This window comes from Felis catus, chromosome X, assembly GCF_018350175.1.
Source record: "Felis catus isolate Fca126 chromosome X, F.catus_Fca126_mat1.0, whole genome shotgun sequence".
NCBI classification, from domain to species: domain Eukaryota; kingdom Metazoa; phylum Chordata; class Mammalia; order Carnivora; family Felidae; genus Felis; species Felis catus.
Window position 1 is genome coordinate 5,013,776 of NC_058386.1, and position 14,981 is coordinate 5,028,756.

General features: G+C 42.1%; 1 pseudogene; it reads right to left on the reverse strand.

Moving 5' to 3' along the window:
- Positions 1–517: 517 nt before the first annotated feature.
- LOC101083240 overlaps positions 518–14,981 on the reverse strand; it is a 60,176-nt pseudogene continuing 45,712 nt past the window's right edge.

The window sequence follows — 14,981 nt, forward strand, 5'->3', positions numbered from 1 at the left end:
CCCTCTCCCCCACTCTCTTTAAAATAAATATAAAAGTAAAATTTTATTTTTATTTCTTTTAATGTTTACTTATTTATTTTGAGAGAGACAGACTGAGCAGGGGAGCAGCAGATGGAGAGGGAGAGGGAAGATCCCCAGCAGCCTCCACAGCTGCCAGTGCAGAGCCCAATGTGGGGATCAAACTCACGTACTGTGAGATCATCACCTGAACCCAAACCAAGAGTTGGTGGCTTAACTTTAAGCCTTTGGCACCCAGACACCCCTAAAACTAAAAATTTAAAGGTATCATTGTATCAGAATCTGCTGACTAAGAAATCCCTCAAAGAGCAGTGAGCCAAGATTGCTGGGAGACTTGGAACACTAGCAAGGCTTAACTGCAAAGAATTTAACAAGTGGCCACAAATTGTATTTTCCTACGAGGAGCTAGGAACTGCAGATGGCATTTGGTGATGCATCGAAATGGCATCGCCTAGTGCAACTGTTGCACAGAAACTCCAGGTCACCTCCTCTGTCTCTATTAATTTGGATAAGCTCCCACTAGCAAAGCATGACCCTGCCCTCCAGTTATACAGGCAGCCAGTAAGCAATACTGGTCTCCATCCTTCCATAATCTGTTGGCAGCTGCCATGACCAACCGGCAGCCGGTGGTTCCAAATGGAGGGACAGCCCTCCATCCCAGTTGTTAATCTTCACCAGAGGAGGTAATCCAACCTTGGTGTTTCTTCCCAAGTATTTTGCAAAAGCCAATCTGTGACTTTAAAGTCAGCCAACATCTGACCTGAGAACGCTTCCTGAGACTCAAAGACATCAGTATCATACGTTGTTAATACTGCCTTTTCCGGAGCTTATGGAGCATATGTTGACCCAAGTAAAAGTGGATCTTTTGCATCCTGAGGCACATGCACAAAATCTCTCAAATATGCCTTCAGTTTATAACATCTTGGCCAGAGATTTTTTCCTCTGCCGTCATCAGCGTCTCTGAAGCACCACCAGTCAGGAAAGAAGAATTTGTAGCTGAATGCCCTGATCTTTGAGAACTGTATCTTTTCCCGGTAGTCTGAAGGGGACAATATCAGCTAGGAGTCCTTCATCCCGTGCCTTCTTGGCCGGGCTGTGCAAGTACAGCACGTCCTCACCCTGGTCCAGTCAGGAAACTGCAGAAGCGGTGGCCAGCCCATCTGCAGAGTGGTCCATGGTCTCACCAGTGCAGAACTCCACCAGTGCGGGGAGCTTGGATGATAGGAAATTCAAACTGACCCAGAATCTTGTCCTTATTGAGACCAAGCATCATTTTCCTTACTTTCCTTGAGTGGTGAACAGGGACGTCAGGCAGTAACTTCATGACCACATCACACTGCCCAGAAGCAATCAATCCAATACCTGTAGTTATGGTTGGTTGGCAGAGATGAAAGGCATGGTGACCGTGGGAGCAGGAGTCTTGTCTGAGAAGCCAGCTCGGAGCCCAGCCTCTCCAGACACACTGCCGGTTTTCACTTCCCATGTAACTGTGCCAAAGATGACCCTATCAGCGGCTTCCTTTGGGGCGTTGGTCTGATGCTTCAAAGCCAAAAGTGCTGCTCTATCCAAACCATGTGGCATCAGGTCCTTCGCTGATGTGTCTAATTGCAAAAGTGGAATGTTAGCACCAGCCACCACCGCGATGCTCCTCGTGTTAGGTTTGGCTAAGGGGTTCTTTAATTTGGTCTTGGCGACTGGGGCACCCCTTGCTTGGAGGAACAGCTTGGAGGTCTTATGGAAAATCTGAGGCCCCATTCTAGTGCACTGGCAACATTTTTAAATGTGGCAAGACTAGACTATAACTTATTTCTTAGGCAGAAGAAAACAATAGAAGTACTTGAAGGTCTGAATCTGTTTTTGTTATTTTTTAAATGTTTATTTTTGAGACAGAGAGAGAGAGAGTGTGAGCAGGGGAGGGGCAGAGAGAGGCAGAGACAGAATCTGAAGCAGGCTCCAGGCTCCCAGCTGTCAGTGCAGAGTGTCATGGTGCTTGGACTCATGGACCGCGAGATCATGACCTGAGCCGAAGTCAGACACTCAACCAACGGAGCCAGTAGGGCACCCCTGAATCTGTTCTATAGACAGACTATTTCTAGAAGTATTTAAATATGCTCGTTTGGAGTCTCAGTCTTTGTACTGACCTAACGCTTTTCAATATGTACCAATCAGTGCTGACTATTGATCAATTCAACAGTTGGGAATGATAGAGTGTTCACGATACCCTCTATTCTTGACTTTTATTTCTTTTCTTTGTCTTTCTCTTTTTCATATAGTAAGGCGGCAGAATAAAACAGCTGGATTTTTGTGTATGTAGAATGATCTTGAACTATTTGATAGGTCACAAATCCTCCCCCTGAGATCTGCGTTCATAATTCCATCCTGTAAGGTATGTGTGCATACACTCATGCACACACACATACACATATATACACAGACTCATCAAAAGCTGATGGTCAGGGGCGCCTGGGTGGCTCAGTCGGTTTGGCATCCAACTTCGGCTCAGGTCATGTTCTCACGGTTTGTGGTTCGAGCCCCGCGCCGGACTCTGTGCTGACAGCTCAGAGCCTGGAGCCTGCTTCCGATTCCGTGTCTCCCTCTCTCTGGCCCTCCCCCGCTCACACTCTGTCTCTCTCTCTCAAAAATAAATAAACATTTGGGGCGCCTGGGTGGCGCAGTCGGTTAAGCGTCCGACTTCAGCCAGGTCACGATCTCTCGGTCCGTGAGTCGGAGCCCCGCGTCGGGCTCTGGGCTGATGGCTCAGAGCCTGGAGCCTGTTTCCCATTCTGTGTCTCCCTCTCTCTCTGCCCCTCCCCCGTTCATGCTCTGTCTGTCTCTGTCCCAAAAATAAATAAAAACGTTGAAAAAAAAATAAACATTAAAAAAATTTTTTTAAGTTGATAGAAAATAAGTGATGGTTATTGGCTTCTTCATATACATTTTTACTCAGGTGGAATTATGAGTAAACAGTTTGAATCAGCACTGAAGGCTGTTTCATTAATGTCATTTTTTTTTGAAACTCTATAAAACTTCCTGATAATTATTATTTTCCAGTCTTTGGATTCTTCGCTTCTGGAGTTCTGCTGACAAATTTGCTTTCTCTTCATTTGTTTGATACATATATCTGGTTTCTGTGCTGCAGTAAAAATGCCCACTGAGATTTTTCTTCTTGTTTTTTCCCTTCTGTGAAGAATTTTTGCAGAGCTCCAAAGGACATACAGAAAATACAAGATAAGCTACTGCATGAAATAAAATTCATAAAACGCCCTTCCCGAGTGGTTCTCTGAGAAGCATGCACCTCTAGTTTCTGAAGACTGCCAAGTTTATCTCTTTGATTCAATGGTACGAGCCACCCTCCAATTTCGTCCTGCGGATGTAGGATAGTTTACTTTTCAAGTCGGTCATAAAACACTCTGTTTATAAAGTACTTAGCTACAGTGCACCATGCAAAGAATAACGTGATAAAACACACAGAAGCTCTTTCTTAAGGAATTTGATTTTTGAAAGCATCACAGCACAGTGAATCATTCTGAAAAATCTGCCCTGCAGGATTCATGGTTTCAATTAACGAACGGTTTCAAGGGCCAACACTCCAAAATTCGCCAACTCGGGCCGACATCTGCTCTCCCGTCCTACTGTCTTTGACAATAGAGCTAAACACAGAATCCATTTCCCAGTTTCAAAAAGGCAACTATTCACACCAGTTGCTTGGTTAACATGTTTCATCATACATTAGCCAGTCATCCATCAGTGAAGTTGTTCAGAATTAATTTTGTGACAATAAATAGCACATGTAGCAGACATGATCTGGAGTAGGAGTTCCCCAAAGGTTTCACAACGTTGCAACCATTGACATTGGGGCTGGGCAGTGCTTTCTCAGGGGACTTGTCCTGTGCTGTGCAACGCATTACACAGCATCTCTGGCCTCTACCTTTTCCATACAGGTAACCAATCAACCCTCGTCTGCGTTGTGATAACTGAAAATGTCTGTAGACACCGGGGAGGGAAAATTTGCCCATGTTGAGAAGAGCTGGAATTCTCAATTTCAAGATTTTTAAAGCGCTATGTTAAACCACCCTGGGGGATTCCAATATGCAGCCAACTTGGAGAATCAGAGGCCTATTCCTTCGTGGCTCAAAGTCTTGTCTCCAAACGGGCATAATCCCGTGACAGCTTGTTAGGCATGCAGAGTGATGGGCCTACAGGATCAGAATGTGCATTTTTCCCAGACCCCCCCAGGCCCTATCCATGAATATCAGGTCTTCAAAGCACGTTCCTCTCTTGTCTGAGAATTCTCCATAACTCCCAAGTCCCGCCAATTGGGCAGTCCCTGCTTTGGTCAGCAGGTCAGGTGGGAGAAGATACGTGGCTCGAGTGTCGGAATTGGGGCAGAATCCATTCCTAGCGGAGAGTAAATCAGATTTCCCCTAGAGAGTTTATGTAACTGGAAAAGACTCAAGAGTTTGTGTGGGTTCTTGTTGGAAGACAGGAACGAAAGGAGCTGAACAGAGCGGTGTGAGGAAAATGGCCGATCATGGAGGAGTGCCTCCTGTTTTTGTTCTGTAGAGCTTTCTCCTCTTTCTTTCTTTCTTTCTTTCTTTCTTTCTTTCTTTCTTTCTTTCTTTCTTTCTTTCTTTTTTCTTTCTTTCTTTTTTCTTTCTTTCTTTCTTTCTTTCTTTTTTCTTTCTTTCTTTCTTTCTTTCTTTCTTTCTTTTTTCTTTCTTTCTTTTTTCTTTCTTTCTTTCTTTCTTTCTTTCTTTCTTTCTTTCTTTCTTTCTTTCTTTCTTCTTTCTTTCTTTCTTTCTTTCTTTCTTTCTTTCTTTCTTTCTTTCTTTCTTTCTCTTTCTTTCTCTCTTTCTTTCTTTTCTTCTCAGCCCTGCTTTACAGATTTTCCTTTGCCACCAGCTGTTGCTGAACAGCGCATCAGCAGATTTTGAGTTCGCCTGCGAGGGCTATGCTCCTCATGACCAGTTATACCCAGCCAAAACATGATTCTACTTTAATCAACGTGGAGTGGGGTGGGGGATAAAATAATGATAGTAGCACTATGCCATTGAGTGGATAATGAAAATTCTATAGTCGCACATTGTTGCTTCAAAATTTCTGAATGGCCATGTGATGAAAACATTTAAAATGGGCATAAAAATGGATAAGTACTTTACTGTCTAATACTGTTTTATTTTTTTTATTTTTTATTTTTTTTTTAACTTTAAAAAAAAATTTTTTTTTCAACGTTTATTTATTTTTGGGACAGAGAGAGACAGAGCATGAACGGGCGAGGGGCAGAGAGAGAGGGAGACACAGAATCGGAAACAGGCTCCAGGCTCTGAGCCATCAGCCCAGAGCCCGACGCGAGGCTCGAACTCACGGACCGCGAGATCGTGACCTGGCTGAAGTCGGACGCTTAACCGACTGCGCCACCCAGGCGCCCCTCTAATACTGTTTTAAAATAAACACATATTTGTTTAAATGTTTTAAATGAACACATATTTGGAAATAACCCAAAAGAATGAAAAAGGAGAGTTAAAAACAACTCCGTGCTAGTGAATAAATGAGTAAAAAATGTTTTGTAAACTGATAGATCATACAGCCATGAAAACGTGTGGCTGTAAAACGTGAAATGTGAATGAAATACAGAGAAGAAGCTTTTTTGTTTAAAAAAGAGATTGTGGGGGCACCTGGGTGGTTCAGTCGGTTAAGCAGCCGACTTCGGCTCAGGTCATGATCTCGCAGTCCGTGAGTTCGAGCCCCACGTCGGGCACTGTGCTGACGGCTCAGAGCCTGGAGCCTGTTTCGGATTCTGTGTCTCCCTCTCTCTGACCCTCCCCTGTTCATGCTCTGTCTCTCGCTGTCTCAAAAATAAATAAAAAGTTAAAAAAATTAAAAATAAAAGAGATTGTGCACATTTTTAGATTTTTGTTTTCATAAAGTTAGTCAACCCACGAGAATGTGCATGTGTTTCTAGGATACAGGAGACCTTAGATAGAGTGTGATTGTCTGTAAGGCTTAGATGGCACAAATTCAGGTATCGTCTTGTTTTAAGTAGTTTTCAATCTACAGTAAAGATATAATGGTTTCAATGTAATTGTTTCAAGCATACCCAGGTGCAAGAAATAGGAAACAAGTTCTTTGTCTATAGTATTGGATGTGTTTCCAGAAACAAGTACTTTGTCTATAGCACCAGATGTGTATCTGAGCCACGTTTAACCTATTGCTTATTTATGTTCTCATGAGCACACGTTTGGATGTGGATAACTTGGGTGTGCCTGCCTTCAGAAGTTTGATGCAGTTAATGTGACTTTTTGAACTCGGCAGGCTCTCTAAGCCTCTACCTCTTGAGGCATGAAATTAGATGGCTCGAACAGTGGGGCACAAAGGTTTTATTAAAGGGACGTTAACACACAAGACTGAGTGGAGTGCCTGGCAAATTATTCTCACTTAATGGATAGCAGGTGTCATTCTCATTGTTTCCAATTATGTCATCAACAAGTTCATATGTGAGAAGATAATTGTGTAGTCAGTGCCTTCTTTTTTACAGATTTTAAGCATTAGTGTTTTATTATGATTCATAAGCATTAACATTTTACTATTTATTAATATATTAAGGCATACTTATTAAACTTCAACTGATAAAGATGGTTTAATGAAATTGATGGAAGAATACCCACTGATCTTTGAATTACTGTTTGAAAATCTGGCTTGGTTAGATACACACAAAGATCAAATTATTTTGTTAGAAGCCCTAATGGAAAAGTACAAAGTTTTTCTCTAATTTTTTTTCTGTTATTACATTTAGATGACCAAACCTATTGGAATTGCTTAGAACTCTAGCAAACCAAATTGTCCACAACTTCTGTATGCTGTTTTTTATTCCCTTAGAAATGTGTTCCTGGTGGGGTGCCTGCGTAGCTCAGTTTGTTGAGCGACCAACTGAATTTCGGCTCAGGTCAACATCTCAGGGTCATGTGATCAAGCCCTGCGATGGGATCCTCTTTGAGCGCAGGCCTGGTTGGGTCTCCCTGTCTCCCTCTTTCCCTCTCCCCCGCTCATGGTCTCTCTAACCAAAGAAAAAATAATGTCTTCCTGGGGAGATACCAGCACCACAGTAGTTTTCAATGTCTACTTCCTGTTATAAACCATTCATTTTCCTCCAGCTCAGGATTGCTGTCCTGTAACCTAACCCACAGCACATGTACACACCCATCTTAGCATATTTGCTTCACCCCTAAAGACCTTGGGGCAGGTGGAAATGATGAAAACAGGATAAGTGCTCCGGCTCCTTGATGTGTTGTGAATAATAATCTTTCCTTCACCTCTGACCCAAGATCTCACGTATTCTGCCAACATCCATGAAATGGTGGCAGGCACCTCACTGAGTTGCAAAGAGGGAAAAATCTAAAATCCTTCAGATCTTGATGTGCGTAGGAGTCCGCATCCTTAGATACTAAGTTTGAGATGCCTGTATGGCACTTAGGAGTAAACATTCTTAGTATTTAAAAGTTTCGCTTGTCACAATATTGTCTCTGTTCTCTTTGCAAAGATTTTATTTTAAGTATCATTTATTTATTTTGAGAGAGAGAGAGAGAGCATGTGTGAGCGCAAATGGGCAAGGGGCAGAGGGAGGGAGGGAGAGAGAATCCCAAGCAGGCACCACACTCAAGAGGCGCCCTACATGGGGCTTGATCCCATGACCATAAGATCATAATGAGCACAAATCAAGAGTTAGTTGCTCAACTGACTGAGCCACCCAGGCACCCCTCTTTGCATAGATTTTCAAATCCACCTAATCTATGTTTTTTTTACACTATTTCCATTTTTCAATGATTTTTGAAAGATTTTATTTTTAAGTGATCTCTACACCCAACATGGGGCCTGAACTCACAACCCAGAGATCAAGAGTCACACACGTTTTGTCAACCAGGCACCCCTACACTGCTTGCATTTTTAATTCTAATCACCCAAGATCAGATCCTTGGTTCTTTGTAAAAAAATTTTGAGTGTGGTTACATATATACATACAAACCAATTTTTATATTTTCTTTTTGCAAATCATAGGGATTTCTTTTATTTTCTTCTCAATACTAATTAAAACAGTTCTTTTTTAAATTTTTTAATGTTTAGTTTTGAGAAAGACAGAGCATGAGCAGGGGAGGGGCAGAGAGAGAGGGAGACACAGAATCTGAAGCAGGCTTCAGGCTTGTTGCTGTCAGCACAGAGTCTGAGTCGGGGCTTGAGCCCACGAACTGTGAGATCATGACCTGAGCCATCCAGCCACCCCCTAATTAAAACAGTTCTTAATGTTAGCAGTTGCACATTAGCCTAAACAATGGGCATTTTAAAAAAATCCCAACGCCTCCCTAGAACAGTGTGACAAAATCTCTTATTAAATCTCTTAATGCAGTTTGTAATGTGTTTCCCATTTTTATGTTATTTATTTATGTTTATTGATTTTGAGAGAGAGAAAGAGCATGTACACATGAGTAGGGGAGGGGGATAGAGGATGTGGAGAGTGAGAATCCCAACTGCGAGATGTGGGTCTTCATCCCACAAACCACGAGATCATAGCCTGAGCCAAAATGAAAACTTAGATGCTTAACCAACTGAGCTACCCAGGTGCCCCAACGTGTATCCAAATTTTAAAACATTGGACTAAAGTTGCAAACGGAGCTGTCCTTGCCATACCTCGCTTGTGTGCTTCTCAAGCTTTAAGGTATGTAAAAATCACGTGGTGACCTTGTTAGGTTTCAGACTGTCATTGTTTGGAGTGGGAGCTGTTAATCTGCACCTACAGTAGGTCCACAGTTGAAGTCATTGTTCCTGCTTCAAGCTGAAACTTTGAGAAGCAATATCGTAATGGTAATTCCTGCCAAAGAAAGCTAAAGCAAAATAGAAAGAAAGAAAGAAAGAAAGAAAGAAAGAAAGAAAGAAAGAAAGAAAGAAAGAAAGAAAGAAAGAAAGAAAGAAAGAAAAGAGAGAAACAGAAAAGAAAGACAGAGAGAGAGAGAGAGAGAGAGAAAGAAAGAAAACATGACCCAATAATCAAACATTTCACCTACTGAGATGTAGAACATGCTTTTTATTTATTTTATTTTTTTTACTAAAATTATTTTTAATCTTTATTTTTGAGAGAGAAAGAGAGACAGAGTGAGAGCAGGGGAGGAACAGAGAGAGAGGGAGACACAGAACCTGAAACAGGCTCCAGGCTCTGAGCTGTCAGCACAGAGACCGACACGGGGCTCCAACGCACGAACTGTGAGATCATGACCTGGGCTGAAGTCGGACACCTAACCGACTGAGCCACCCAGGCTCCCCACATGCTTTTTCAATGACCTTTTTTTGGTGAGAGCACTGAGCAAAAATTCCGAATCTAAGAAAAAGAGAGAAATGGTTATGCCAGAGTGTCAGCAGACTGTCAGTGTCTATCCAATGCACTGAGTTTTGCTACCTAAATCAGCGTCTGGTACAGAAAAAGCTCACAGAAGTGTAAAGTTGTAACCAACTGAAGGCCCCTGCCTTGCCTTGACATTTATGTAGCTGAAAGGGGCCATTACTTTAGGAAGTGCTCTCTCTGAGGCGTGATCTTCATTAGAACCACAGTGTCACTTCAGTCATATTTCTTGAGTACACTGTCCTGGACAGACAAACATTGAAGTGAATTGTACTGTGACACCCTTACCATGTGGGCCATGACAGGTGGTCGTAATGTGGTTTTAAAAGTAGACTAATTGAAACACTGGGACAGTAACAGCTTTAGAAATACCTTCTCTGTTCATGTTAACCCTAAACAGCGAGTCAAGTTCAAAAGGCAAAGAGAAACGCAAATGACGTGTTGTAGCTCAAATCATACACACACACACACACACACACACACACACACACACACACACACAGAGAGAGAGAGAGAGAGAAAACAGAGATGACTCTACAAGTATAACATCAGGTATGGGTATGTCCAAAACACAGAATGTGAATAAGAAAATAAGCATGTTAACCCATGGACACACATACATGTATCTTCATTGATGGGATGTAACTCAAACTTGGAATATAGCAGTCACAGCAGATGTATTGTTCAAATGATGGATACACATACTGTATGTTGGTGTCTGTCTGTACCTTTAGAAGGCCTGAAACTTACATGAGCCTACAAACGGGACATGGAAAGTGCAGTGGAACCCTTTAGGATTGAAACAATTGGACAGCTGTATGACCTGGTGTGATAGGAGCTTATGTCAAGGGTCAGTGTCCACGGAGCTCCTATGGAGAATTATTTTTCATTTCCTTTCCTTTCTTTTTCTTTTCCTTTCCTTTTCTTCCCTTTCCTTTCCAGCTTACTTACTTATTTATTTGTTTACTGAATTAATCTCTACACCCAACATGGGGCTGGAACGGATGACCCCAAGATGAAGAATCTCATGGTCTTTTGACTGAGCCAGCCAGGTGACCCTGGAAAATGTTTTCTAAACAAAAACAACAAAACACCACAAATGATAAGCAATAGAAGGCCACTTTCGGTGACAAATAGAGCATAAAAGAGTCTTACTTGCTGAGATTTTGACCGAAGAAATGGCAGTGAAATGATATTTATTGTTATGGACACATAAACGTGTATGAGTGTATATGTATGTATATGTAAGAATATGTATTCACCAGGTATACGCGCATACTAGGTGTTTTTACATGTGCAATTTTTGAATTTTTACAAGACCCCGTGAGGCACTTACTATATGGAGCTGAGGCAGTACACAGTCTGAGAGCTTAAATAATTTATAGGGTGTCAGGCAGGTAGTAAGTTACAAAGCTGGAAATCAACCCCGTAAGTTGTTTTTTAATGTATTAAGTGAATTTACTGGTACTGTCCACTACTAATCAGACCAAGAATAGGTTCCTACACCCTGGATGGCTATATGCTATTAACTAATGCATGAAAGAAACCTATTATTTAAAAAAGAAACAAAGAAATTAATAGTCTCTCATGTTTATACTAAACAGGCAGTACTATCTTTTTTTTTTGAGGCAAATACTTTCTAAAATTTATTTATTTTTTATCATTTACATCCATGTTAGCACATGGTGCAACAATGATTTCAGGAGTAGATTCCTTAAGCCCCTTACCCATTTAACCCATCCCCCCTCCCACACCCCCTCCAGTAAGCCTCTGTTCTCCATATTGAAGAGTTTCTTATGTTTTATCCAACCTCCTTGTTTTTATATTATTTTTGCTTCTCTTCCCGTATGTTTATGTGTTTTGTATCTTAAATGCCTCATATGAGTGAATTCATGATATTTGTTTTTCTCTAATTTTGCTTAACATAATACCCTCCAGTTCCATCCACATAGTTGCAAATGGCAAGATTTCATTCTTTTTGATTGCCGAGAAATATTCCATTGTATGTATATACCACATCTTCTTTATCCATTCATCCATCGATGGACATTTGGGCTCTTTCCATACTTTGGCTATTGTTGATAGTGCTGCTAGAAACATGGGGGTGCGTGTGTCCCTTCGAAACAGCACACCTGTATCCCGTGGATAAATGCCTAGTAGTGCATTTGCTGGGTCCTAGGGTAGTTCTATTTTTAGTTTTTTGAGGAACCTCCATACTGTTTTCCAGAGTGGCTGCACCAGTTTGCATTCCCACCAACAATGCAAAAGAGATCCTGTTTCTCCGCATCCTCGCCAACACCTGTTGTTGCCTGAGTTGTTAATGTTAGCCGTTCTGACAGGTGTGAGGTGGTATCTCATTGTGGTTTTGATTTGTATTTCCCTGATGATGAGTGATGTTGAATATTTTTTCATGTGTTGGTTGGCCATCTGGATATCTTCTTTGGAGAAGTGTCTCTTCATGTCTTTGGCCCATTTCTTCACTGGATTATTTGTTTTTTGGGTCTTGAGTTTGATAAGTTCTCTATAGATTTTGGATACTAACCCTTTATCTGATATGTCATTTGCAAATATCTTCTCCTATTCTGTCGGTTGCCTTTTAGTTTTGCTGATTGTTTCCTTTGCTGTGCAGAAGTTTTTTATTTTGATGAGGTCCCAGTAGATCATTTTTGCTTTTGTTTCCTTTGCCTCTGGAGATGTGTCAAGTAAGAAGTTGCCACGGGCAAGATCAAAGAGGTTTTTGCCTGCTTTCTGCTTGAGGATTTTGATGGCTTCCTGTCTTATGTTTAGGTCTTTCATCCATTTTGAGTTTATTTTTGTGTACAGTGTAGGAAAGTGGTCCAGGTTCATTCTTCTGCATGTCGCTGTCCAGTGTTCCCAGCACTACTTCCTGAAGAGACTGTCTTCCTTCCATTGGATATTCTTTCCTGCTTTGTCAAAGATCAGTTGGCCATATGTTTGTGGGTCCATTTCTGGGTTCTCTATTCTGTTCCATTGAGCTGAGTGTCTGTTTTGGTCCCAGTACCATACTGTCTTGATGATTACAGCTTTGTAATACATCTTAAAGTCCAGGATTGTGATGCCTCCTGCTTTGGTTTTCTTTTTCAAGATTGCTTTGGCTATTTGGTGTCTTTTCTGGTTCCATACAAATTTTAGGATTGTTTGCTCTAGCTCTGTGAAGAATGCTGGTGTTATTTTGATAGGGATATGTAGATTGCTTTGGGTAGTATTGACATTTTAACAATATTTGTTCCTCCTATCCAGGAGCATGGAATCTTTTCCCATTTTTTTGTGTCTTCTTCAATTTCTTGCATAAGTTTTCTATAGATTTCAGTGTATAGATTTGTCACCTCTTTGGTTAGATTTTTTCCTAGGTACTTTATGGGTTTTAGTGCAATTGTAAATGGGATCAATCCTTGATTTCTCTTTCTGTTGCTTCATTATTGGTGTATAGGAATGCAATCAATTTCTATGCATTGATTTTATATCCTGCAACTTTGCTGAATTCATGGATCAGTTCTAGCAGTTTTTTAGTAGAATCTTTGGGTTTTCCATATAGAATATCATGTCATCTGTGAAGAGTGAAAGTTTGACTTCCTCCTGGCCGATTTGGATGCCTTTTATTTCTTTGTGTTATCTCATTGATGAGGCTAAGACTTCCAATACTATGTTGAATAACAGTGGCAAGAGCAGACATCCCTGTCTTGTTCCTGACCTTAGGGGAGAAAGCTCTGAGTTTTTACCCATTGGGGATTGTATTAGCATTGGGTCTTTTCATATATGCTCTCTGTATTCTCCCTCCGCCCCCCCCCCCAACTGCATCTCTGTCTTGTCTCTGCAAGCAAAAACCTCTCCCTGCCCTCCTCAGCTTCTGTCTCCCCCACTTCACCTCTCCATGCCGCGTACCTGCTCAATTCTCTTCTTCAGGTTGTGCAGATTGTTGTCTTAATCCTTCAATCAGTTTTCTAGGTGTGCAGGATGGTGTAGTGTTGATCTGGCTGCATTTCAGAGGCAAGAGATGCAAAAAAATGTCCATGCCTCTCCACCACCTTGGCCCCTCTCTGCGCAATAGTGTCCTTAAAAAGAAGTTGCTTCTACCTAGGACAGTATTTGTGGTGAGGATTTGTGTCTGACCCTACAGGCGATGCTGATAGTTAGGTATGAGGGTCCTCACTTTGTCCATGAGGAAACTGGGCCCGCAAGAGGTTAATCTGTCACCTGGTAAAACACCTAGCAAATGACAGAGTCCCTGCCCTGCCTCTTCCTTGTTCTGTGGTGTGGGCTCCATGATACCTGTGCACCTTTTCCTGCAGAGAGCATGTCCATTTCCATCCCTGTTGGCCCTGCCCCGGCCCCCTGGGTGTATGTAGTTGCTTCCCTGTCTCCATTCCCCATCGCCAGCTGTACCTGGATGCCCACATGTGTCTCTCTGTGGGCAGGTCCCACTTCTCTTTCCCTTCTGTCGCCCTACACATTTTGCAAGAAAGCAGTTGCTTTGGTGCCCTGCATTCACCCAAAGACAATGGGGGATCCAGAGCCTCATTTCAAATCCGAGTGAGATGGCTGGGCTCCACATCGTCTTTTATGTCTGCCAACACGGTCCTGCTCAGAGGAGTTATCTCTAATTAGGAAGATACGATGCCCATGGCAGGTTGTAGCGTTTAAACCGCTCAGGTGCTATTATGTGGACAGTTCATCTGGCCGGCAGCCACAGACCTCACTGTGCCGAGCCCTGCTCACAGCCCTGTGAAGGATCCCCTACTTTCCACCAGGCAACTTCCTCTTTCATTTTATCAGATTATAATATTGGACTTAGTTGGACAGTGGGCTGTAATTCTTCTAGTGATCCCTCTGTGCGTCCAGACAAAACATTCTTGCCCAGCAGTCCCAGAATTGAAATTTTGCAGTGGGTCAGAATAGAGGACTCCCAGGGGCCTGAAAATGGATAAATGATCAGTTCCCAAGCTTGGTCCTGCATGAAATACTTTGACCTCCACTCAGGTATAATGCAGGCCTGTTTGAATGTCATCGTAGGAAGGGTTTTATCTGCAGGTGTGAGGAACACCATGGAGTATCATTTTAGTACCCTGGCTGGTACATATTGCTTGGGGGTGGCTCCATCATTAAATATTAAAGAAAAGAGTGAAGAAGGCATGAGATGAAATTGTCTGGAAACCCAGTGAATATTCTTCTACTCAGTGATGTTCTTTGCTAAGTAAAATGTGACTAACTAGCACAATATTTTTGTTTTCATTAATTTGGTTCTCAGAGGACTTGAATAAGAATTGTCAATAGCAATCTCTGGCCAAATCTGGGTTCTTCAGTGGTGTCTTGAAAACTTCTGCCCCTGTCTCATACTTCTCGGGCTGCTATAACAGATACCATGGACTCGGTGGCTTAATAAGCAACAGAAATTCATTTCTTGTAGTTGTGGAGGCCACAAGCCCAAGATCAAGGCACAGGTAGATTCAGTGTCTTGTGAGAACCCATTTCCTAGTTCATAGATGGCCGTCTTCTTGCTATGTCTTCACATTGCCAAAGGGGTGGGAGATCTCTCTGGGGTCTATTTTATAAGGGAACT